The sequence below is a fragment of the Canis lupus genome, chromosome 8, assembly GCF_011100685.1.
Source record: "Canis lupus familiaris isolate Mischka breed German Shepherd chromosome 8, alternate assembly UU_Cfam_GSD_1.0, whole genome shotgun sequence".
Lineage (NCBI taxonomy): Eukaryota > Metazoa > Chordata > Mammalia > Carnivora > Canidae > Canis > Canis lupus.
In genome coordinates this window covers 70121984-70144380 of record NC_049229.1, presented here as the reverse complement: position 1 = coordinate 70144380, position 22397 = coordinate 70121984, and the positions used below count along the sequence as shown (strand labels likewise).

The window sequence follows — 22397 nt, the reverse complement described above, 5'->3', positions numbered from 1 at the left end:
TAAACATGCCATTGGGAGAATTTCTGATAGTTCATAAAGGGAGGCTGGAGAAACCGAAAGCGTTTAAACTTTCAGGGACAAATTGATCTGACTTGTTCTCTGTGTCCTCTGTGGACAGAACCAGGGCTGGGGTGAGGGTGGAGAGTTATGGGGCAGATCGATTTTAGCCAAAGGAAAAACCATCTATCTGTGAAGAATGAGTCAAAAGGCCACGTGCCTCCAGGCCCTTGAAGGTATGAGATTTTTGCCAAGGGAGGAGTGAATGGAGAGGAGTTTGCGGAGGAAGGGTCCAGGGGATGGGAAGGGCTTACTTACCACCTTAGGCCTGGCAAAGTGGCCAGCAGGGCCCCACACCTGGAACTTGTGATTTGTAGCTTCTCTAGGGACTTGGATCTCAGAGCCTCAGAGCCAGGGGAGAGCACTGACCCTGATCTACCTCCTTTTCCTTTCTCTTCCGTCCCTCTCTCCTCCCTCCCCTCCCCTTCTTCCTGCCTCCTCTCTTCCTCTCCTCCCCCTCGCTCTCCCTCCTGACCTCCTCTCTCCTCCTCTCTCCTCCCTCCTCCTCTCTTTGCCCCGTGGTCCCTGCCATGAGGTCAGGCACCCAGGGCTGAAGAACTCCTGTAAGGAGGATCAGCCCTAAGTCGGGACAGAAGCAGGGGGAGGGCCCTGTGTGCGGTGGGCAGGCCCTGGACGTCCTCAGATGACCTCTGTTCCCTTCCAGGGCTCACAGTCAATTCAATTTAGCAAGAAGGCTGCAAGCGGATATGCAGTGCTTAAAGATCATAGTAACCTTGGTCCTTGGGCGTCCCTGCCAGGCCACTGCTCCTCAGGGCCTGGGTGTCTTCATCTGTAAAATGGGCACAAAAGTCGCTTGCTCCCTCCCTTTCTCCCTCTTCCCCTTCCTGCCTCCCTCCCAGGCTCGGGTTCTGGGCTCCCAGCTCACGTCCTGGGGCCAAGTGTGGAGTGGGCCCCTGGGATCGAGCTCCCTGTGCAGCCCCGCTGGAGCCTGCAGAGCAGACTCCATTGCTAGATCGTGGGGCCAGGCGGCAGGGGCCCCTTGCCCAGAGACAGCGGGGTGTGTCAGCCAGAGAGCCAGGATTCCACTGGCGCCTGCCTGTCAGGACTCCCTGGGTCACCCCCATGGTGACATTGCCCCCCCACCAGCCAAGGAGGCAGTGCAACTTTGAGGAGAGTTCACAAGAGCCTGTGCTCTCCCAGGCTGCCTGCAGCCATTCCTGCAGCTCCACCTCCTCCTTCTCACCTCCCCAGGGTCTGGGAGCCAGGATGCTCCCATGGCCCTGTCCCTGCTCTCAGTGCTCCCTGAAGCCCTTAGCAGAGGTGAGTGGAGAGGAGGGGGGAGAGGGGGTGAGAGCCGCTGTGGGTGCCACCCTTGGCAGGAGGGTGCTGTGTGGTGGCCTGCCTGGGGCATTGGGCACTTCTAAACCCAGGTGGTCCTCAGGCAGGGCAGGGCAGGGCAGGGCCTGCTGTTTCTGTGTCACAGTTAGGTAAACTGAGGCCCAGAGGTGTAAGGAGCTCTCGAGGCCTCTGAGCTATGGGGAGTAGCCAGAGGGCATGGAGTGGGTCTGTGCCTCCTCTGGCAGCCCCCTCCTGAGGCAGAAGCTGGGGAGACGGGGGGTCTGTGCCTGGCCTGGCTCCCAGAGGCCCTCCTGTGTCTGGGCCCTCCTGCTATCTCCTGCCCACCCCTTGCTCCCAGGACTCTCGGGTGAGGGTGGGGGTGCCCAGAACACCTGGCTGGGAAGGCCCGGAGGGCGTGCACATCCGTTGTTGGAGCATGACTCGCGGGGCAGACTGCAAGTCTGAGCAGGAGCCCGCAGCTCAGTGAGTGGGGCACTTTCAGGGTCAGAGGCTCCCACGGGGAGGGGAGAGCTTAATGCTGAGTGGGGAGCCTGCCAAGCCCGCTCCCCCTTCGCACCCCCCGCCCAGGCTGTGCCCTGCACCCTTGCACACACGAGGCACTGCCGGGAACGCCTGTGCCTCGGGAGGCCTGGGGACACGCAGGAGCCACCAGCCGTGGTCTGTGGGCGCTTGCCTGGGTCCCTGTCCTCTGGGCACAGCGATCATGCGCAGGGCTTCCCCCCAACCCCCCCAACCCCCCCCCCCCCCGGTGACAGGTGGGGAACCGGAAGCTCAGAGAACTAATGGGACTTACCCAGGTTTGGGGCAGGATGACCGGGAAGGCGCGTGTTTTCTCTGCGTAGACCCAGAATTCCCTGGGGCCAGACCACTGTTGGTTGAGTGAATCAAGGCAAGTGGGGTGAAGCCGGGCTCAGGCAGGGATGCATGGGTGCCCCCCGCTGTGCACCCCTGCTCAGCCGCCTCACCTCCCTGAGCCTCCTACCCTGCGTAAGGGGACCGAAGCGCCCCGCAGCCCCTGCTCAGGGCCTCACTCCTGAATCAGGTGAGATGGGAAGTGCAAGTGGACTCACAAGACAGGCCACTGGGCTCGAGTCCCGGGTCCTGGGATCCATGACTACGGGTCCCCGGTGAGCCAACCAGCCAGCGCACCTCAGTGTGCTCCCCTGTAAAGTGGGTACAGCAGCCCCTGCCCAACATGGCTTTTAGCACAGAACTCAGCCCGTGATGGGAAGTGATGGGGTGGGGCAGGGTAGGGGGTATGGGCCAGAGTGGCTGTGGGGTGGCGGGTCTGGACCAGGCCACCAAGGGCCACAAAGTTTGTGTCTCTGCTCTGAGGCAATGGGGAGCCATGGCAGGCTCAAGTGCGGTGGTGATGCCCTCAGATTTCTTTGAAAGGTCACTGCCTGGGGCGTGGAGGCTGCATTGCTGGGGTAAGAGGTGGCCATGAGGTGGGAGCAGACTGTGGTGGCCAGGCCCAGGGCAGCGGCTGGCGGGCTGGAGAGGAGCGGGTGGCCTTGAGGGAGATGCAGAAGGGGAGACTAGCAGAATGGACTTGCCAGTCTAGCGGCCCTGTTGGTCATTTGCTGTGTGACCTTGGCAAGTTGCTCCACCTCTCTGAGTCTCGGCATTTCTTTCTTCCTCCCTCCCTCCCTCCCTCTATCCTTCGACCTCCCTTTCTTCCTTCCTTTTGCTTTCTCAGACTCCACACCCAGTGTGGAGCCCAATGCAGGGCTTGACCTGAGGTCATGACCCCGAGGTCAAGACCTGAGCTGAGATCAAGGATGGTCGCTGACCCACTTGAGCCCCCCAGGCTCGGCTCAGCCTTTTTCCACTGTCAATCTAGAGTCCCCGATGCCTCCTTCTTGGGTTGGCAAGAAGCCTACGTGGAAGCAAAGGTGAGGGCCTCAGCGCGTGCAACAAACACGCAGGAGCTGGCAGTCGTGATGCTTCTTTGTCGGGTCTGGCCGAACGATGGAGACCTCCTGGGGGTCTGACCTGGGCCACCAGGGGGGACATCGGGGACATCGGTTGGGGCAGACTCAGAATAAGGGCCTTACACAAGGCGGGCACTGGCTTCTCCCCGCACAGGTCTCCGCGGCAGGCCCAGCGGCGCTCGGTGAAGCTGTCAGGCCCCTGGCATCCCTCGCGTCCTGCCCTCATCGGCTTGGTCCCCGGAGGGCTCCCACCGGGCTGCACTCCCGCGGGCGAGGGCCGGAGGGGAGGGGAGGAGCAGACTCATGCTGCCCCTTTAAGAGCATGACCCAGAGGCAGCGCCGAGAGCACTCCTGCTCACATCCCATTGGCCAGAACTTAGCCACGTGGCCACACTTGGCTGCAAGGGAGGCTGGGAAATGTAGTCTTTATGGTGGCTGGCCGTGTGCCCCACAAAGAATCAGGCGTTCTATTCTCCGGGGGGGGGGAAAAGAGAACCGGAAGTCTCTGTTGGAGACAAGGCGCATGGGCCGAGCAGCAGATTGGGGTGGTGAGGGCGGAGGCAATAGATTCCTCTGGGGCCTGGATCAGTTTGGGGAGGAGAGGTTCCCTTCCACCTGGGTCTCTGCGGCTGCCCCTGGTGCCCCCACCCCACCTTCTGGCAGGCACAGCCCCTTGCACCGCACAGCATGTGTGAGCCACTCTCCAGGTGGGAATCCAGGGCTCCCTTGCCCCCCCCCCCCCCCCCCCCCGGGGCTGGGCTGTGATAATTTCTATTTTCCTGGGGTGGGCTGTGCTGCTGTCTCATCTTGTAGCCAATGGTTTTTCCCTCCTTTTTGGGGTCATTTCTGGGATCAGAGTCCCCAAAGCAGGGCAGTGACAGGCTTGAGCTACCCTCCCCACCCTCATACTCTGGTTGTCGCAGAGAGTCAAATGGCCGTGAAGGGACCCTGGGCCCTCCTCTGCTCACCTCATCAGCACCAGGGGTCTTGAAACAGAAACCTGAGCACAGCGTTTCCTTTTCCTGTCGCAACCTGAACATGTCCACACATCTGGTCTGCAGCCGACAGCCAAGAGGGGTGGGATGGGGTGGATCGTAGCCTGGGGACCTGCAGGAGATGGAAGCTTCTGCTTGACTCACCTGTAGTGGTGCAGAGCCTGACACGGCACTGTAGGGGCTCAGCAAAGCAGCCGACGCGTGCCTGGGGCTCCCGTTGAGAGACTGGGATCTACATCCTACCCGTCACGCTCCTGGGCTGGGGGACCACCGGCAAGTTAGAGCCCCTGGCTTCTCCTGAGACCCTGCCAGGACTCCATCCTGTGGGCAATATAAATCTCAAGAAAGACTGTGGATCTGTTTTTGCTTTGGCTGCTAGGGAGCTCGGTGCCAAAGTTGGAGCCCAGTTTTAGGAATTTTACTCTTAGGGACTTTTTGCCCTTATTCCTTTATCTACATTCGTTCCCATCTTATTCTGCTATTTCTGACGTCACACGCACTTAGGGACACAGCAGGAGAGCCTCACCTGCTTCTCTCTAAGATGGGAGAAATGTCATCTTCTTCTGCAGTTCTTCTGAGCTACCCTCCCCACTTTTTGTGGGAAGGGATTTGTGGGATTGTGGGAAGGGAGGGGCTGGTGCAGAAAAGGCTGGCCGGCGGGTGCTGCTCTGCCCTCGGCAGAAGCAAGTGTAGATTTGGTGAACTGGACGCAGGCTGCGCACTCAGTCCGAGCCACCTCTGTCATGGGTATCTGTAGCTGGAACCAGGGATTCCATCCAGAAATGCTCCTGGTCCCAGGGGCTTCTGGAATCTCCATTCTCTCTACCGCCCTGGGAGTGGGCTCTGTGAGGGCCCCCCTGGTCCAGGGCACAGCAGTGGGAACCAGGGAAGAGTGTTCTTGTTTCCTCTCCTCACTCCAGATCCCTCCTCTCCCTGGGGGTGCTGAGGGGTGCTGACTGACGGGCTCCCCCCTCCAGACAACCTCTTCCCCCCATCCTTCCCCAGAAGGTGCTCTTGAGCTTCTCCTTACGCCTGGGTATCAGCTAGGGGGCAGGATTCCCAACTCCCTGGGCCTCTGGAACCCGGGAAATGGGACCAACCCAACTTTCTGGAAAGGCTGTGATGTCCTGGTATTTGTAAGCTTCCCCTCTTCTGCTTCTGAAAGATCTCAGATGTCCACAGACACAGAACATCGCAAAGCTGTGTTTTCATGGAGGAAAAAAAGGACTGTTTCTGGGGATGCGAGAATCTGCGATTCCACATGTCTGAGCTCTAGCCCCTGACTTAAAAAATATTTTTTTTTAAGTTTATTTAAGCAGTCTCTATACCCAGCGTGGGGCTCGAACTCGCCACCTCTAGATCAAGGGCTGCATGCTCTACTGACTGAGCCAGCCAGGCGCCCCTGTAGCCTTGACCTTTAAACTCATGGAAGTGGGGACACTGTGAGCTACTTCAGTTCTTGTGTGAAAGAACCGGGCCTCTGGAGGAGGGCTGGGCAGGTGCCTGGGAGCAGGAAAGGGGTAGAGGACATCCCCAGTGGAGAGTCACGTTGGGGTTGGGAGCTGCCTCTCCAGCTTCTTCCCTCCTTGGCTCCCCGTATCTTGTTTTTCTTGGGTTCCAACACGGCAGAGTGTTGAGGTTGCCCTCAGAAGGGGCGCTAGCCTCTTCCTCTCAGAGACCACGAGGGCCCCTCGGTGTGAGGACATGAGCCGCGACATGGTTGGCTTGGACTCCTCTACGGCCTGCGCCCCGGCCACGTCGAGGCTGGGGGTGCTGGCACACGGTAGGGACCCTGTAACTGCACGTCAAATGAGCGATGCAGGGTTAAGCGAGTCTGAGCGTGGCCTGAAGCTTCTGTCCCCCCACTCAGGGCCCGGCGGGAAGAGGAGCTCTTCTCAGACCCGGGCCACATACGCTGGAGCCCCTCGGCGCTCTGCGTCAGGCCCTCGGCATCACTGGGAGAGCCCGGCACACGGTGGCTGTCGTTCCCTCACTCCCACCCCTCGGAGCCCCGCTGACCGAGCCCTGAGCTCTGGGCTTGCAGGTGCACCTGCCCCAGGACCTCTCTGCCTGGACGACTCAAAACCCTCAAACGTCGCCCGTCCCTGACTGCCCGCCCTGCCTTCAGTGGCGGCCCTGCAGCCCGTGACAAGCCTGACATCACAGGACGTCACCCCACATGCAGTCCATCACCTCGACCCGGATTCGACGCCCACTTTGCCTCACCTGCCTGCTCTCCTTCCTCCGTCCTGCCCCCTGGCCAGGGGGCCACTGTTTCTGGGCCTGTTGCTTCCCTGTGGCCCCTCTGGCTGCCTGTCCCCCACCCCTCTCGCTGCGGTGGACTGAATAGATCTGAACTGCAGACCTGACCATGTCACCCCCCACCCTCCACTGTCCCCCTGCTTAAAATCATTAACTAGAGCCCAATCCCCTGGCCAGCGTCGTGGGTCGGGTTGTCGGGAGGCCGACTCTGGAACAGGGCTTGGCAGCTTCCACAGGCGGAGGGTGGGGACAGGATCGGGCAGAGGGAGAGGCTGCGGCGACGGGCGTGGAGCAGACTCCAAAATGCCTCCATCAGACCAGGCACCACCCACTGCAGGGCCCCCAGCTGGGCCCCGATGGCCCCGGTGACACAGCCCCACTCGTACTCGCTGACTCCTGCGGGGGCTGCCTGCTGTGGGGGGTCCCCTGGCCACGCCGCTACCCTGGGCTCCCGGTCCTTCCTGGAAGGGACACCGGCCAGGGCGCCCCTGTGCCCGCCGCACCTGGGGCTCAGCCTGGCCCCACCGCATGCACCTCGGGAACGGAATCCCTGGTGACCGTTCTTCGTGAGGGGAAACTCCGAGGAGGGAGGTTAGGGGCAGAGGAGAGCTGACACCACAGTGCGTCTCAGGGCCACGGCTGATACCGAGCCCGTCTCCCTTCCGCTACCTGTTCTAGATCCGCCCCCACCCCCCACCTGTTGGTAGTGCAGCTTCAGGACTCGCCCGGAGGCCTGACCCAGGGGCCTGGGGTCCACATGCCTTCTGTGGTCACAGCTGGGCAAGGAAGCCCGAAGAGGTGCCCCCTGGGTCTCACCTGGTCCCACATGTCATCTTTGCTGCCCCCGCTGTGTACCAGCAGCCCTGCCTCTTTCTGCGGATGCGAGTCAATCCTGCCCGGACGGGTAGCTCTTCTTGCATGGCTGGACCCGAGATGCCCGACTGCCCGGGCAGCAGCCACATGCTCCAATTTAATGGGACACTTTCTGTGGCCCCTGGTGAAAGGCTGTCCCTTTAGGGAATGAGGACGTCCAGCCTTGCAGAGCCCAGAGGCGGGGGAGCGGGAAGCACAAAGTTCCCAGTGGGTCATTGGGCCCTGGCTTCCGTCCCGGGACTGATGCACCCATGGGTTTTCACTACCTGTTGGGCACAGGTGCCACAGAGAAGGTGGATGTGGCACATATGCCGTGTTCTGGAGGATGAGCCCCCTCCCCATCCCTGCAGAGTGCGAGTGCCTCCAAGCCGGCGCTGCAGGGGCAGCTTCTGAAAGGTGTGGTGCGAGATACGGCCATAGGGTCCCCCGTCCTGGGCCCCCTCCCACAACCTTTTGGCTATACAGTGGCTCCCCTGGGCTGATGCGAACGATGCGACTCCATGCTGACGGGTTAAACACTAAGCCCTCGGACAGCGATGCTGACTGAGGTCTGGAGGGCAGGGGAGGCAAGCCCATGCTCGAAATAGGTGTCTACTCTGGGAAGAACAAACCACTGCCCTGCTGGTATGGAGGTGACCCAGTGTAATCAAGGTGCCACTGGGTGGCTGGTTGGTTTCCTGTGAGAATGGCACCATAATAAGGGTCGGCGACGGTCTCCACTGCTGCCATCCTGGACGCTCTGTGGTGGCAGTAGGTCTAGCTATCAGGTTTGATAAGTGGGAGTCCATGCTATTGGACCTGTGTGTACCCTGCGTCTCGGCCACCATGGTCGCTTCATCCATGTGCCAGTTGTGGCAGCTCTGGGGTGGCCCATGGCAGAGGCTGGCTGGTGTCAAGCGGCTGGGTTATTTTGTCTGCTTGTTTACCTGGGGCCTCTCTTACACTGGCTGTTTGCTGGTCTGCGCTTCGTGTCTACTCCTACATGTGCGTCATGGCTCTGCCTGAGAATTCCTTGCCTCTGATCAATGCCCCACCCCCGGCTTTTTTTTTCTATTCATCCTAACCAAGTGGCCAGGCCACTTGTCACTACTCATGAGTCCACATATAACTTCTGTTTCTCTCTCCATGCAAGGTAGATGACCACCTGAAGAGCTGCTGATTTCAAGGCCGTTCTTGAGTGCAGGTGTAGAGCAGCCGGTGTCTGTCCTTGGCTCACATTCTCAAACTGAACCCACCCATTTGTGAACTGGGTTCAGGCATTTCCTGTACTGCATGGGCACAGGCCCGAACAGAGGGAGGGTGGGTCCCATGGAGATGCCATTGGGGTGTTGGCCATCTCTTCCTGCAGTGGGTGCCCTCTGGTCCTGCTGGTGTTTGGTCCTGGCTGCACCATTTTCCTGTGATGGTGGCCTGCTGCTCGGCTCATTTGATCTGATGACTTGTTGCATCTGATAGAGCATATGGTGGGTATTGGAGAAGCCAGTCACTTGGTGTAATGTGGTCAGGCATCTTGCCTCTATTGGGCCAAATAGCACTCCACGAGTTGTTTCTCAAAAGTATAATTCTTGCTAGTGTCCAAAATCTATAAAGAACTTATGAGACTCAACACCCAAAAAACAAATAATCCAGTCAAGAAAAGGGCAGAAGACATGAACTGACATTTCTCCGAAGAAGACATACACGTGGCCAACAGACGCATGACACAATGCTCCACATCACTCTGCATCAGGGAGATACACATCAAAATCACAGAGAGATACCACCCCACACCAGTCAGAGTGGCTAAAATTAACAAGTCAGGAAATGACAGGTATTGGTGAGGGTGCAGAGAAAGGGGAACCCTCTTCCACTGCTGGTGGGAATGCAAGAAGCTGGTGCAGCCCCTCTGGAAAATAGTATGGAGATTCCTCAAACACTTGAAAATAGAGCTACCCTACGACCCAGCAATTGCACTACTAGGTATTCACCCCAAGATACAGATGTATTGATCTGAAGGGACATCTGCACCCCAATGATCATAGCAGCAATGTCCACAACAGCCAAACTAAGGAAAAAGTCCAGGTGTCCATCAACAGACGGACAGATAAAGATGTGGTGTATACATTCAATGGAATATTACTCAGTCGTCAAAAACATGAAACCTTACCATTTGCAACGATGTGGATGGAATTAGAGGATAACATGCTAAGTGAAATAAGTCAATCAGGAAAAGACAATTATACGATTTCACTCATTTGTGGAATTTAAGAAACAAAACAGAGGATCAAAGCAGAAGGGAGGGAAAAATAAGATGAAATCAGGGAGGGAGACAAACCATAAGAGACCCTTAACTCTAGGAAACACTGAGGGTCACTGGAGGGAAGGGTGGTGGGGGATGGGATAACTGGTGATGGGCACGGAGGAGGACAGGTGATGTGGTGAGCACTGGGTGTTCTATGCAACTGATGAGTCAGTGGATTCTACCTCTGAAACTAATAATGCACTGTATGTTAGTTAATTGAATTTAAATAAAATAAAATTAAAAATTGTTTAAAGTGTGATTTTTTTGTTGTAGAAGGCCTGGCCTTGCTTCAGTAGCCCAGGAGCCTGTGTTGTGATTATCTTACTGTGACTTGCCACCAACACCAATGTCACTTTTTCCTGCCGTGGAGACCTCCGCCCCGGTGAGTCTGCTGGATCCTGTGGCCCAAGATGCAGGCTGTTTGCACTGCAGCTGGGACATGCAGCCTTTGGCGGAGGGCAGGATGTGGGCAAGACCAGTGTCCCTCCGTGCGGAGCACGCTGCCTCTAGAACCTGAACTCATTGGGCACTCTGCTTCCCTCTTCATGGCAGGAGGTGCGAGGTGAAACCATTCGTCTCTCACCTCGGAGGGATGGCCCAGAATGCCTCTGTCTACTCCACCCTTTAAAGGATAAGGACACGGCAGCCCCTGAGTCATCACGGTTCCTCCTGGTTTCTGGAGTGTCTGTGTCTGTCTGAGCCCCTACTGGTCTGGCTCCTTCTTGCTCAGGTCCCATTGATGAAACCGATCACTGTGATTTTTTTTTTTTTTTATGGGACAAGGCAGTCTAGACTCTTCGTTCTATATAATGGCAGAGGGAAGGACAGTTAGCACAGCCCCCAGGAAACTGGAGATGAAACTGTTGTTCATTCCATGTGAATGTGCATGATTTCTGATCCCCGCCCCCTCGCCCCGTTTTGCCTGGGATAGAAAAAGAATGCGCTTGTCATGTCAGTGACCGTATACCACGTCCCTGAGGCCATGTTAGCTTGCTTTAACAAAGGCACCACCTCTGACATGGTCATGTGATCGGGCGTTCCTCAGTGGAACCCACGGTGGCTTACATTGTCCTCCAGGATCTTCTAGGTCTCTGCAGGGCCCAGGTTGGTGAATTGACCAGAGATGTGATGTGGACCAGAACCTGCATTTTTTTATTTCCTTAAAAATGACACTAATCTGTCATCCTCTGTCTGAGATGTGGCATTATTTCTGCTTAATTTTTCTTTTTTTCCTTCTTCTTCTTCTTCTTCTTCTTCTTCTTCTTCTTCTTCTTCTTCTTCTTCTTCTTCTTCTTCTTCTTCTTCTTTTTCTTCTTCTTCTTCTTCTTCTTCTTCTTCTTTTTAAAGAGAGTGTGAGAGAGCATGCATGGGTGGCATGGGGTTGGGGGGAGAGAGAGAGAGAGAGAGAGAGAATCTCAAGCAGACTCCATGCCCAGCACAAGCCTGATGACAGGCTCCATCTCATGACTCTGAGATCAAGACCTGAGCTGAAACCAAGAGGCAGACTTGGCTTAACCAACTGACCTACCCCAGGTGCCCCAGGAGGGGTTTGTTTCCAGCTTCCGTTTGGCTTCCCCCACTCCTACAGTTCCTACCCCACAGACCAAGAGCCCAATGTAGGAAATGCATTCATTGCTAAGTATGTCAATTCCAACTACTCACCTGAGGATCAAAGAAATTTTCTAGCGGGTCTGTGGTCTCCATGGCTTCACAGAAGGGTGGACCTCGGATGGGACACCATTATCCCCTGGCTTGCAAGGTCCCGCTATAGTAGGGACTTTCAAGTGTCTGGTATCAAATCAGCTTCCAGATCTGCAACCAACAGTCCTCAAAATGTTTGGGTGACCCTTTTCCCCCACTACATTATTAGCTGAGAAAGTGACCGTAGGCCCATTTGGTGGAAAAACTGGGGGGAATATTACCATGTGTCCTTACTGTTATATTGTGGGGCCCCCTTCCTTGGGGCTTAGCCAGTTCTTCAGCCAATGGGTTCTGCATCTACAGATTGACTAGGGAATGGAAATCGGGCAAGAGATTGTGGTCTTGTCTTGCTGGGTCCTCCCTCAGCCTTTGGTTCAGCTGTACCTGATTTCTTCTATTGGAACAAAACAGAAGTGCCCTGGTCCCGTCTGCTCTGGCCTCTGGATGGTAACTCTCTGCAGGGCCAGCTTCTGTGGCTGCCCTCCCACCTGGCCCACCATTGTGATGGCTCCTGTGGCATAGGGGCTGCCACCTGGCCTTTACTGCTTGGGTCCTACATCATCCCCCTTGCTATCAGCAGGCCAGGTCCAGTGACCGCCATTCCTGCCATCAGCCCTGGCTTCCTGCCAGAGGAAGCCCCCACAAATGTTTTAGTGATGCCAGCACCCCTCAGATCTCCAGGCCTTTCCCTGGAACATGATCACCTGGCCTGACATAGTGTGTCCGCTCTGGGGGGACATTTCCCCAGCCTTGGAGTGCTTTGTCACTGTCTGCCAAGCATCTCAACTTCAATCCGAGGGGCCACCACCGGCTCAGGCTTCAGAAGCTGCCTGGTAGTGAGTCTGCACTAGCTCCTGGGCCCTTCCTGGAGCTAATTCTGCATCTCAGGAGACTGCTATCGAATCACCAAACTCCTCCCCGACAGCCCTACGTTTCAATCTCTGATCAAACAGGAGTCCCATGTGTTGTATTCAGGCGGCATCCTGAAGCCCCTTTGGGGTACAGCCCATTTCTTCCCTTATCAAGCCCAATGCAACCTTAACCCTCATGGGCGGAGGTTGGGGGACGGGAATGTGGCAGTTCCCGAGGGGGCCTGAGTTGCTGTGAGGGGGACAGGCCCCCTCAGTGTCTCACTGTTAGCTCTTGTTAGGGAGGGCTGGGTGAGCTGCTTCCACAGGCTCTGAGGGGTCGGGGTGCCGGGGATGGGAAACTCAGGGGCATCTGCCTACCTCCCACAAGTCAGGGTCCCTGTTTTCCTGGCCTTGGCCAGGTGTTTAGTCTTCTTTGAACTTTAACCACTCAGACTTTTGGGTCCCGGGCTTGGTCTGTGGCTTTTTCTGTCCTGCCCTCGCAGGAGGCAAGAGCCTCAGAGAGGCCCCCGGCTTTCACACGGGTTTCCCATCTCCTGTTACTCACCCGCAGCCCTCGTCACCTTGCCATAGAGTACCGTGGTGCTTAGCAACAGCCACCACCCCCAGTATCCTCATGTCTCCTGTGTCCTCCACGTGTCTCAAATGCATGATCCGTGACACATGTCAGAGCTCGCCTCCCACCACTGCCCTCCTGATTCTTCCTGGTGGCAGCATTAACACCTGGCCCACTGTGTCCCTGCCACCAGTTAGAGGGCTCAGTGCCGGTCGTGGGCCTGCCTGGTGCCAACTGTCTTGTTTGGAGGTAGACGCTGAGATGGATTTGGAGTGCAAGATAGTTATCTGGGTGGACACCCATGAAAAAAGGAGGGAAAAGAAGTGGGTTTGGACAGAGGAGGGAGTTGGCTGGGAGGCTGGACAGAGCCTCTACCTGCTCAGTCCCTACAGGTGTGGGGTCCTCTCTTTGCAGACAGCACTACTGCATCCCTGTCACATCCCTGGGCCTAGGTGTCCATCGTCAGAAGATGGTGCAAACCTCAGCTTTGCACTGTCTTAGGCACCCCTCCACCTAACCCAAATTGGTTTTGTCTTTGATGTTCTCAATCTGGAAAAGTTAACTGGGAATGTTCGGTCTTCCTGCAGAGTGTGGAAAGCGGTGCCCGGAGACTGAGATCTGGATGCTGGGACACAGGTCCCTTGGGGATGGGATATTGGCTTTTCTGAAGGCCTTGTTTGTGGGTTCTGGCCTCTGTGACCCCTGATGTAGCCTCAACGAGGCTGATCTGAGGCTAACTCCCTTCCCATGGTCCATCACTGCCTCTTACCTGAACCCCAACAGCTGGGTCGTTTCCAGGACACGGTGCTTCCTCTCCAGGCTGCATTCAATGCCTCCTCTAGTGACCCTGGGGTCCTGAGGGGAAAGCGAGCTGGTTTGGTTCCAGGGTCTTCATGACCCACCCCTGACCCTCCCACACTCCTGATCCCTTTTCTGTGCAAACTTGGGCAAGCCCAGGACTCTCTTCTTGGGTCTCTGCAGTGTCATCTGTAAACTGAGGCTAATAGTGCCTCTCTAGCTAAGAAAATGCATGGAAAGTATCAACATAATTCCCACTCCTGGTGCCAGAGCTGCAAGATCCCCTCTTAAAGGAGAAAAGGGATGCAAGTATTTGCATGAGAAAGTGGTTTGCATGGGAAATGAGAGACTTCCCTCTTTACCTTGAAGCTGGAAGAGGCTACACAGTGCAGGGTCCCTGCTTTTGGCGAGGGACAGGGCCAGATGGGAGCTGGCCCCACTTTAGGGTCTCACTGCTCTGGGTTAAGCACTGCGAGAGCCTTAAAATGCACCCTCCACCCTCATCAGGCCTGGGTGCTGTGCTCAGAGAAATGGCGAATGACCCAGGGAAGGCTGGCAGGCAGCCACTGGGTGCTGTCCTAGCTGCAGGGCTGGCTCACCCAGGGGCCTTACGCAAGTTCCTTCCAAACCTGGCCCTCTGTTCCTCATTTTCTCTGACTTGGGAACCTGGGGCCTCAGGAGAGAGGATTGGAGGCACTGGACTAGGCCCTTAGCCTTCACAAACTTGGATCTCCTTGTTTGTAAAATGGGGATAAGAAAGGACCTGCCTTCTATGGTGTGTCGATTAGATGAGGTGGTGCTCGTGCCTGGCTCCCTGGCAGCTCTCAGATGTTGGCTGGTATGATCATGACTCCTGTTATGATTGCACGTGTCACCTTTGCAAGTTAGGCCAGTGTCAGTGGGGATATTTGACGCATGGCTGCCCCAGCCTCCTGCAGACTGGTGCAGCCCCTCTGTAGAGATGCGGGGCGATGAGCCACATGCCCCCCACCCCCGCCACCTGCACAATGATCCGCTCCTGGAAATATCCTGAGCCACCCCACACGGGGCAGTTACCAGGATGTCCATCTCAGAGGTGTGGGTGAGGGCAGGGAGTGGGGAGGTGAGAGGTGGGGACACACCCCACGGAGACCAAGCAGCGGCTGGAACCAAACAGACACAGCAACACAGATGGATCTTGAAAACACCGAGCTGGATGGAAAATGTAAGAGAAGCATGTGAGCTACTACAGAGAGCTGTTTATGTAAATTGAAATGACATGCAGACAAAACATAGAGAACCAGTCTGCACGAGCACATGCAATCAAAACGGGGCTCACCGAGCGTCCGGGCAGGGCTGCCCTTTGTACCGGCAGGGAGGAGAGGCCTGGAGAAGACGCCAAGGGCCGTGCACGGACCAGTGAGTAGCGTGTGCTGTGAGTAGCGTGTGCTCACTCAACCTTCTGCAGCTGAGTGTGATAGAGAAACGAAGGGTGTGGGGGAGACAGAAAAAGTAGAAAGGAAAGGAGAAAAGGAGAGGAAGGGAGGGAGGAAGACAAGTGCCCAGCAACTGTGCGGTGTCAGGGCTGGAAGGGGTTCCGGCCCAGGTGTGAGGTGGGGCAGGAGCCGAGGCGCCCCAGAGAGCCCCAGGGCTGTCCTGCCCATGACACTGCCCAGCACAGCCGGGAGAGGTCATCAACTTGGCTTTCTATGACAATGATGTCCCTCCGTGTGCCCCCTGCCCCGAGGGACGGGGATTTTTATTGGGATGGCTGCCCCCATTCTACAGAAGAGGAAGCGGAGGCCTGGGGTGGGCGGGGTGACCCAAGGCTCCACATCCGTAGGGGCGGGAGGGCGAAGGCGCTCTGTCCCCGCGGCTGACTCACCAGTGACGTGGCTTGCCCCCGGCCGCAGAGCTGGCAAGGCTTGCACGCACCCGGGCCAGCTCTGCTGCCTCCAAATCCTGTCGCGCCCCCTCGGAGCTGCGAGCATTCAGCTGAATCTAAGCAACCAGCCCGCCCGGCAAAGCCCCGACAGCACACGCATGTTTTTCTCCGCTGCTCACTGTACAGGGTCAATGGGCATTGGCTGCAGCCCCACGAGGCTGCGGAGCCTCGGGCCTCTGGCACCTGCTAAGGGCAAGTCGGCTGCGTGGAACCGTCTCAGCAGCGAGGGCTTTGATCATGTCAGCGTTCGTGGAAAACAGCAAATCCCCAGGACCTAAGGCAGCCACGCTATGAGCCCAGCACCCCAGGCTAGGAAATCCCTACGGATTCCTTGGAACCCCACTGACGCCCCTGCCTCCTGCCTCGAGCCCCTCCAGGCCTGTTTTCTGAGCTCCCGTGGCCTGCCAGGAAGTGCCCAAGGTTGCCATCGGGGTACGGAGGTCCCTGCACTGGCCCGGATCGCCAGGCTGCCACCCCATCTGCCCCCAGCCGCCCTGCCCCCTCGCAGGGCCCAGGCCAGTGGTTCCTAGAGGGGGCCCGGGCAGGCCCTCCCAGCCCTCCTCGCCCTCGGGCCACTGCTCTGGCTGTTCAGGGTTGCTTTAGGGATCCACGCAGACAGTTACCCTCAAGCAGAACTGGCCGCTGTGGTCAGGGGCCTCATTCCCCTGTCCCTGCAGCGTGGTGCAGGCCGGTGAAGACCTGCCACCACTTGGACACAGGATGACTTCCTGGGGGATGGGGAGACCCTTCCCTGGCTGAACTTGTTTCAGACATGTCTACAGCTGAAGAGGACAAGTCCGCCTGGGTCCTTCCAGGGCCGGGGTGGCTTGGGTACAGTGAGCAGAGAAGCTTTGGCGACACCAGCATGGGGCGGGCTGGTGGGATCTGGGCATTGAGCGGAGGCCCTCAAGGCGCAGCCTGAAACAGAGCTTTGGGTGCAGGGAGGGCTTTATTTGGGAGGTGGCCTAGGGGTGTGAGTGGAGCTGGGGGCTGATATGGGAGGGAGGGGAGTCCCCACCTCGAGTGCCGGTTGCTCAGGCCCACAAGATGCTCCAGAAAGCTGTGATGATGTCTTAGGATCCTGTGCAACCCTCCACCGCAGCAAGGGGGAGTGTTCGCGGCTGTGTCCTGTGGTCAGAGGTCGCCCATGGGGTGCTAAGTGCCCTGCACTTTGAGTTGACACACGTAATACAGAATGGGTTTCCCAGGAGAAAGTCCAGGGTGGGAGCAGGAAGAGAGACTGGGGGGGGGGGCCCACAGATGAGGCCCCCTCAGGTGGCCCCAGTGCGGGTGAGCTATGGCTGTGCGGGGCTGGTGACCACAGTTGTGGCTGGAATAAGAAGGGACGCAAGGGGCTCTCAGATGTTGCCCAAGATGGGTTCCATGCTGCAGGTCCCATGCTGCTTTATTTATTAGAAAACAAAAACCAACTAGCTCCATAATAGAAAATTTGGAAAACGTACGCACTATAAAAAAGGAGATGAGGATTATCTGCAATTGCTCTCACCAGAGAGAGAGAGCCACAGCTGATGCTGTGCTTCCTTTCACTCTTTCTCCTCCGCATCTGTAGGCTGCACACATCAGCACACGTGTGTGTGGAGCTGGACCATATGGAGCTGGAGCACGGATTTCATGCAACTTGGTTTCTCCTTTGATATTAATTCCCACTTCTGGTTCCGCTTTCTCTTTGCCGTGGGTGCTCAGTTCTTTGATGTCCTGGGCACCTCTTGGGCATCCATCAACACCAGGCTCCTGCCCGAGACCTTCCCCGCCGGCGGGCCCTGAAGAGACATGATTATTGTTTACCACTAGGGAGGCTGTCCTGCTGCTGGTTTACGGGTCTGCCCCTCCGCCCCACTGGACCGTAAGCTCGCGGGGCTTGTCAACACCCCAACACCCCAACAGCCCAGTCGCGACGCTGTAACAAATATGAGAAGATGTATGAAAAGTGTCAGGAATAACTCTGCACAGAGTGGGTGCCAGAGCTCTCAGCTCCCCCCTTGAGGGAGGAAAAGGATGCCATCATTTGTATGGGGCAAAGTGGGTTCATGTATTGTCTGACAGTGCCCAGCACAGACCTTGGCATACAACAGGTAGTCAGAAATGCCTATCGACTGGGAAAGCGTAGCCATAATGTATCAGAGACCTTCGTGCAAACAACACAAACACAACTTAGACTAGTTTAAGGAAAAAAAAAGTCTTCCTAAAGTGAGAAGTCAGGTCTCTGTGCAGCTCTGGCTTCAGGAACAGCCGAATCCAGGAGTTTAACCAGTGTCATTGGGACTGAGCTTCTCTCTCTGTCTCTTTCCTGCTCGCCTTTCTTGGCTTTCTGCACAAAAGGGACAAAAAGGCTTCAGACTATATTTTTGTCACAATTTACGGTTACAGCTAAAGTTGACCAACCTCCCGAGGGTCCACAGAGCAAACCTCCAGCAAGTTTGCAGGGCCCGGCCTGGGTCATGGGCCTTGTCTCGCCGTGGCTGGGACCAGCCCCCTCGAGCCACACTGCATGCTGTCCTACAGAAGGAGCGGTGGGGTGCTGGGGAACATGAAAACCTTGTTCACTTCCAACTGCTCAGTTAAAACGTGGAGTGTAGGACACAGATTATTAGGACGGGGTAGAAGCAAATTTCTCAGGTTTCCTTAATGGCGACCCCTGAAGCCATCCTCCCTTCCATGAAGTGCATCCATCTAACATCCCAATATCCCAACATCCCAACAATATTCCAACATCCCAACAACATCCCCCAAACACCGTAACACCCCAACAACATCCCAACATCCTAACACCCCAACAATCCCAACAATATTCCAAAACCCCAAAACCCCAATATTCCAACATCCCAACAACATCCCAACATCCCAACAACATCGCAACATCCCAACAATATCCCAACATCCCAACACCTCAACACCCCAACATCCCGACATCTCAACAACATCCCAACCCCTCAAACCCCAACACCCTCAAACCCCAACATCTCAACATCCCAACCCACCAGCAAGTGACTGGCTTGGGAAAGTCACACGACCCCGCCCTGCTGGGGCTTCTGGGAAATTCCCTCCCCTACCGGGAGGGAGGTGCCCTGCAGGGGCGGAGTGGGGCAGCCCCATTCCCCTCCGCCTCCCCCTGCTCCGGCTCCCCGGCAGGAAACCCGCTTGCCGCGGAGTCAGCCAGGACTCCAGGCAGAAACCGCTCTAATTGATACCAGCTGTCATGTTTTCCGTGGCACCGAACAGAGCTGAGACTTATGTTTCACAATTTACTAGCTGAGTTCATGAGCTTTTGACAGCTCTGTCTCATTTCCGGAAGTGATAAAAATGTTTCTCCTCTGGGAACGGGGGCTGCACGTGCGCCCCACCCGGCAACCTGGGCGAGGAAGGGCTGGAGGGAGTTTTGCTGCACAGATGGGGTCCCCAGGATGTGTAAAGCGTATTTATGTGGAAGGAATCCCATTTCCTTAGGACTCTCCTAGGGTTTCACAGCCAAACTCAGAGGACCTAATGGAGCTGCAACCCACTCTTCTCCAGGGGAGACCAAGAGACCGGGTGACCTCTGAGTGCTTGGGTAGAGGAGGGTTACCATATTGGGCTTGTTAATGATTTCAGTCCCAGGGCCGAGCCCAGAGCACAGGGTCCCTGATCTATTTGTTGAGCTGATGGTCTTCCCCACTGCAGCCAACTGGATGGTTGACTTGGCGGGGGCGGAGGGACTGGGCAGGTGTGGGTGGATGCATGGGTCGTGGGTGGCTGGGTGGTGGATTTTTGGATGGTGGGACAGATGGGTGGAGCTTCCTGAGTCAGGCTATTTGATTTGAGAAGCATGTTTCCAGACCTGGTTCTGACTCTTCCAAAGACGCCCAGTATTTTTGCCTCTGGGTCAGGAAGGCATGTCCCTCACTCACACTCTGAGCTCTGGCGACTCTGAAAGAGGGCCCAGGTGAGGATTCAGGGCCCAGTAACCTCACCCAGATACTCCCCAGGCTCTGTTCCAGAAGGCCAGGGACGGGGAAAGAATAGGGAGGGTGCAGAGCCTGAACGGATTTGCCCCCTGCCCATTCAGGCCCAAGCTCCCAATTCCGGGAATAAGTTCTCTCCGGAGTAAGTTCTGGAATAGGGAACAGAAATCAGGGAGTTGTTTGTGAAGTCCAGGACTGAAAATATAGATAGAGTCTGGGACAGAGCTGACAAAAGTTGCAGGCAAGATATTTGGAATGGCAAAGTGGACTCCCTGGTTATGACACTAGGAGATGTGGCTCCAGGGTTCCCAGGGCCTTAGCATGACACAACCCTGGGGGTGCCCTTCCCACTGTGCTCTATGCGGATGGCTCCCTTGGGGCCATGCAGAGCATCATTGGAGCATCTGGAGGTGGCCCTTGGCCCCTGCAGAGGGGACCTTCCCGTCCTGTTCCTCCTTGGAGGAAGCTGAGCATGGAAGTCTGGGGCTGCATGTGTGTGCCCCCGGGTCTCTGTAGACTCTCTTGTGTGTGCACACCTGCCTGTGTTGCCTGTGGTTGCATGTATCTGCACGTAGCGTGTGCGTGTCTCTGTGTGTGGCTGGGAGGAGACGCGCGAGCATGGGTGCTGTGCGTGCTTGCTGAGCCGCGGGAGTCCTGGGAACACGGTGGCCTCACTCTTCAGCAGCCTCTGCTCTGCTCTGCACAGAAACTGCCTTCGGGCTCTGAACTCCCCGCCCCACATCTACTTATATCTAAATAAGCAGAGTTCTCTGCTTGCCGTGGGCAGCCGGGAGATGTTTCTGAACTTCTTGGAAACAAGAAGCCACACTGTACACAGCCAAGAGCCACCCAGGCCCTGGAGGAGGGCTGTTCGGGATAGAGGATGGGGCTGGGGCTGTGGACTACCCCAAGTCTGGGGAGGAGCACGGCCGCCCCTGGCTCCGGAAGCCTTTGGTGACAATTCCAGCGCTGTCAGCTCTGGTAGGGACCAGGTTCCCCCACAATGGGGTGGTGGGTCCAGGGCCTCTGACTGGTGCCCCCTTGGGTCCTGGGGACCCTCCATCCTCAGGGACTCTACAGATCCCACCACCCTCTAGTCCACAGTTCTCTGGGAGCTCTGGCTCTCCCTGACTCAGTCTCCCGAGACCGCTGGGTAGCAGCTGGCCGCACAGACCTCCATGCAGATTCCAGACACCTGCCACAGACTCTCTCGAACCGCTCCACTTGCCTTCCCCAACCATGGCCAGCATGAGCCTTCTAGTGGGTGCTACTAAAACCCCATGTCGGGGTTGGAGCATCTTGCTAAGAGGCCAAGGCGGGCCTTCCTCCATGGTAGGAGCGGGTGACCGGCAGTGAGCCCTTGGCTACGTGAGCCGTGTACCACCTTAGCAGGTAGGTGCCACTTCTGATCTGAGTTTTCAGAGGAGAAATCAAAGCACAGAGAGGCTAAGTCACTTGTCTGAGGCCACATAGCCACAAGCAGGGGAGCAGAGACCCGTTTTCCAGGATCTGGTCTCTGAACAACCCAGATAAACCTCCCATCTCCTGCCCCACCAAAAATGTGCACCTTCCCATGCACCGCAGCTCCCCTTGTCGCCTTCCCTGTTCCTTCCAGGCCTCCGAGAAGTGGCCCCTGACTGTCCTGTGCGGCGTAGCCGTCCTGCACTGGCTTCCCTGGGCTCCAGGTGAAGACGGTGCCCAGCAAGGCTGAGGGAGCCTTCCACACGTTCTCCAGCGCGACATTGCTGGAGCGGACACCCGGCCCCGGGCACAGGCTCCCAGGGGACGTGGGCAGTTACGAATGAAATGAGTCAACCGGACCGAGAACCCTTCACAGCCAAGAGCTGGACCCTGGAAGGCAGGGCTTTGTGTCCACCCCACGTCCTTGACGTTGGCACTCTGCCGTTATTTATCTAATCAGACCCTCCCCTCCTGGCTGCAGGACCCAGGGCCCGGGGGCCCCAGGAGCTCCCGGGCTGCTCTGTATCAACAGGTGGTACGTTTCTCTACGAAGACAGAGTGTGGACATGGAAACGGTTGGAATGTAAAGAAAAACCCTTGATCCCTCCGCAGGCAAGGAGAGAGAACCAGCTGCTGGCGACTGGGTGGCCCTGTCTCTCCGCCCAGATGAGGGGTATCCCCTGTAGGACGGGGGGCTTAGATGAATTTCCCTCCAAGCGCTCTTCTGCTCAGGCATCCAAAGACTATTTATAACTCTCGGAATTATTTGCTGATACCCGCCGGCTGCTTTTCCTTCTCAAGTGGCCTGTTCGAGCTCTGAAAGAATGAAAGACAAAAAAAAAAAAAAAAAAAAAAAAAAAAACCACCCTCTGTAAATGATTTATTTTCTAGATATGTCCTGGCCATTGCAAACACTCTGCCATCCGGGAGCTTTCAGACCTGGGCTGTATTGTTCACGTTGGGTCTCTCTGAGGAGATTGAGATTTATTCAGAGGGGAGGGGACCGTGTGGGTGACAATCCTGGTGGTGCAACAGCGATGCCAGCTGGTACCTGCCCCGTGCTTGGTGTCCACACGCTGTCACACGCACCTAACTTTGTCAACCCCATCGATCCTCAAAGTAATCCCAAAAGGTAGGTGCTGCTATTATTATTCTCTTTCACAAATACAATCATTTTTTTCCCAAATAAGGTGCATATATCTATTTTATAAGTAGAAAAATTATTTGTACAAACTGAGGCACAGGGAGGCAGCGACTCACCCTTGGTGACGCAGTTAGTAGGTGGCAGGACGAAGATGCCACCGGGGCAGAGTGGCCCAGAGGCTGTGTGCTCGGTGACCGCGTTCCTTCCCTCGGCGGGGAGAGCTGGGCTTGCATGTTGCACGGCCCTGAGTTCAAATCTGCCCT

At 56.7% G+C, this 22397-nt stretch overlaps 1 long non-coding RNA gene across 2 annotated transcripts; it reads right to left on the bottom strand.

Annotated features, from left to right (window-relative positions):
• Window positions 1-2134: 2134 nt before the first annotated feature.
• On the bottom strand, window positions 2135-11862 carry LOC111097252. 2 transcript variants are annotated; one of them, XR_005362973.1, is made up of 4 exons: window positions 11658-11862; window positions 11385-11534; window positions 4280-4418; window positions 2135-2245 (listed from the first exon to the last, which is right to left on the bottom strand). It is a non-coding gene; the product is annotated as an uncharacterized LOC111097252 (long non-coding RNA). The 2 variants fall into 2 exon arrangements; XR_005362974.1 differs by lacking the exons at window positions 2135-2245; window positions 4280-4418 and adding an exon at window positions 4816-5063.
• Between the last annotated feature and the right edge of the window lie 10535 nt (window positions 11863-22397).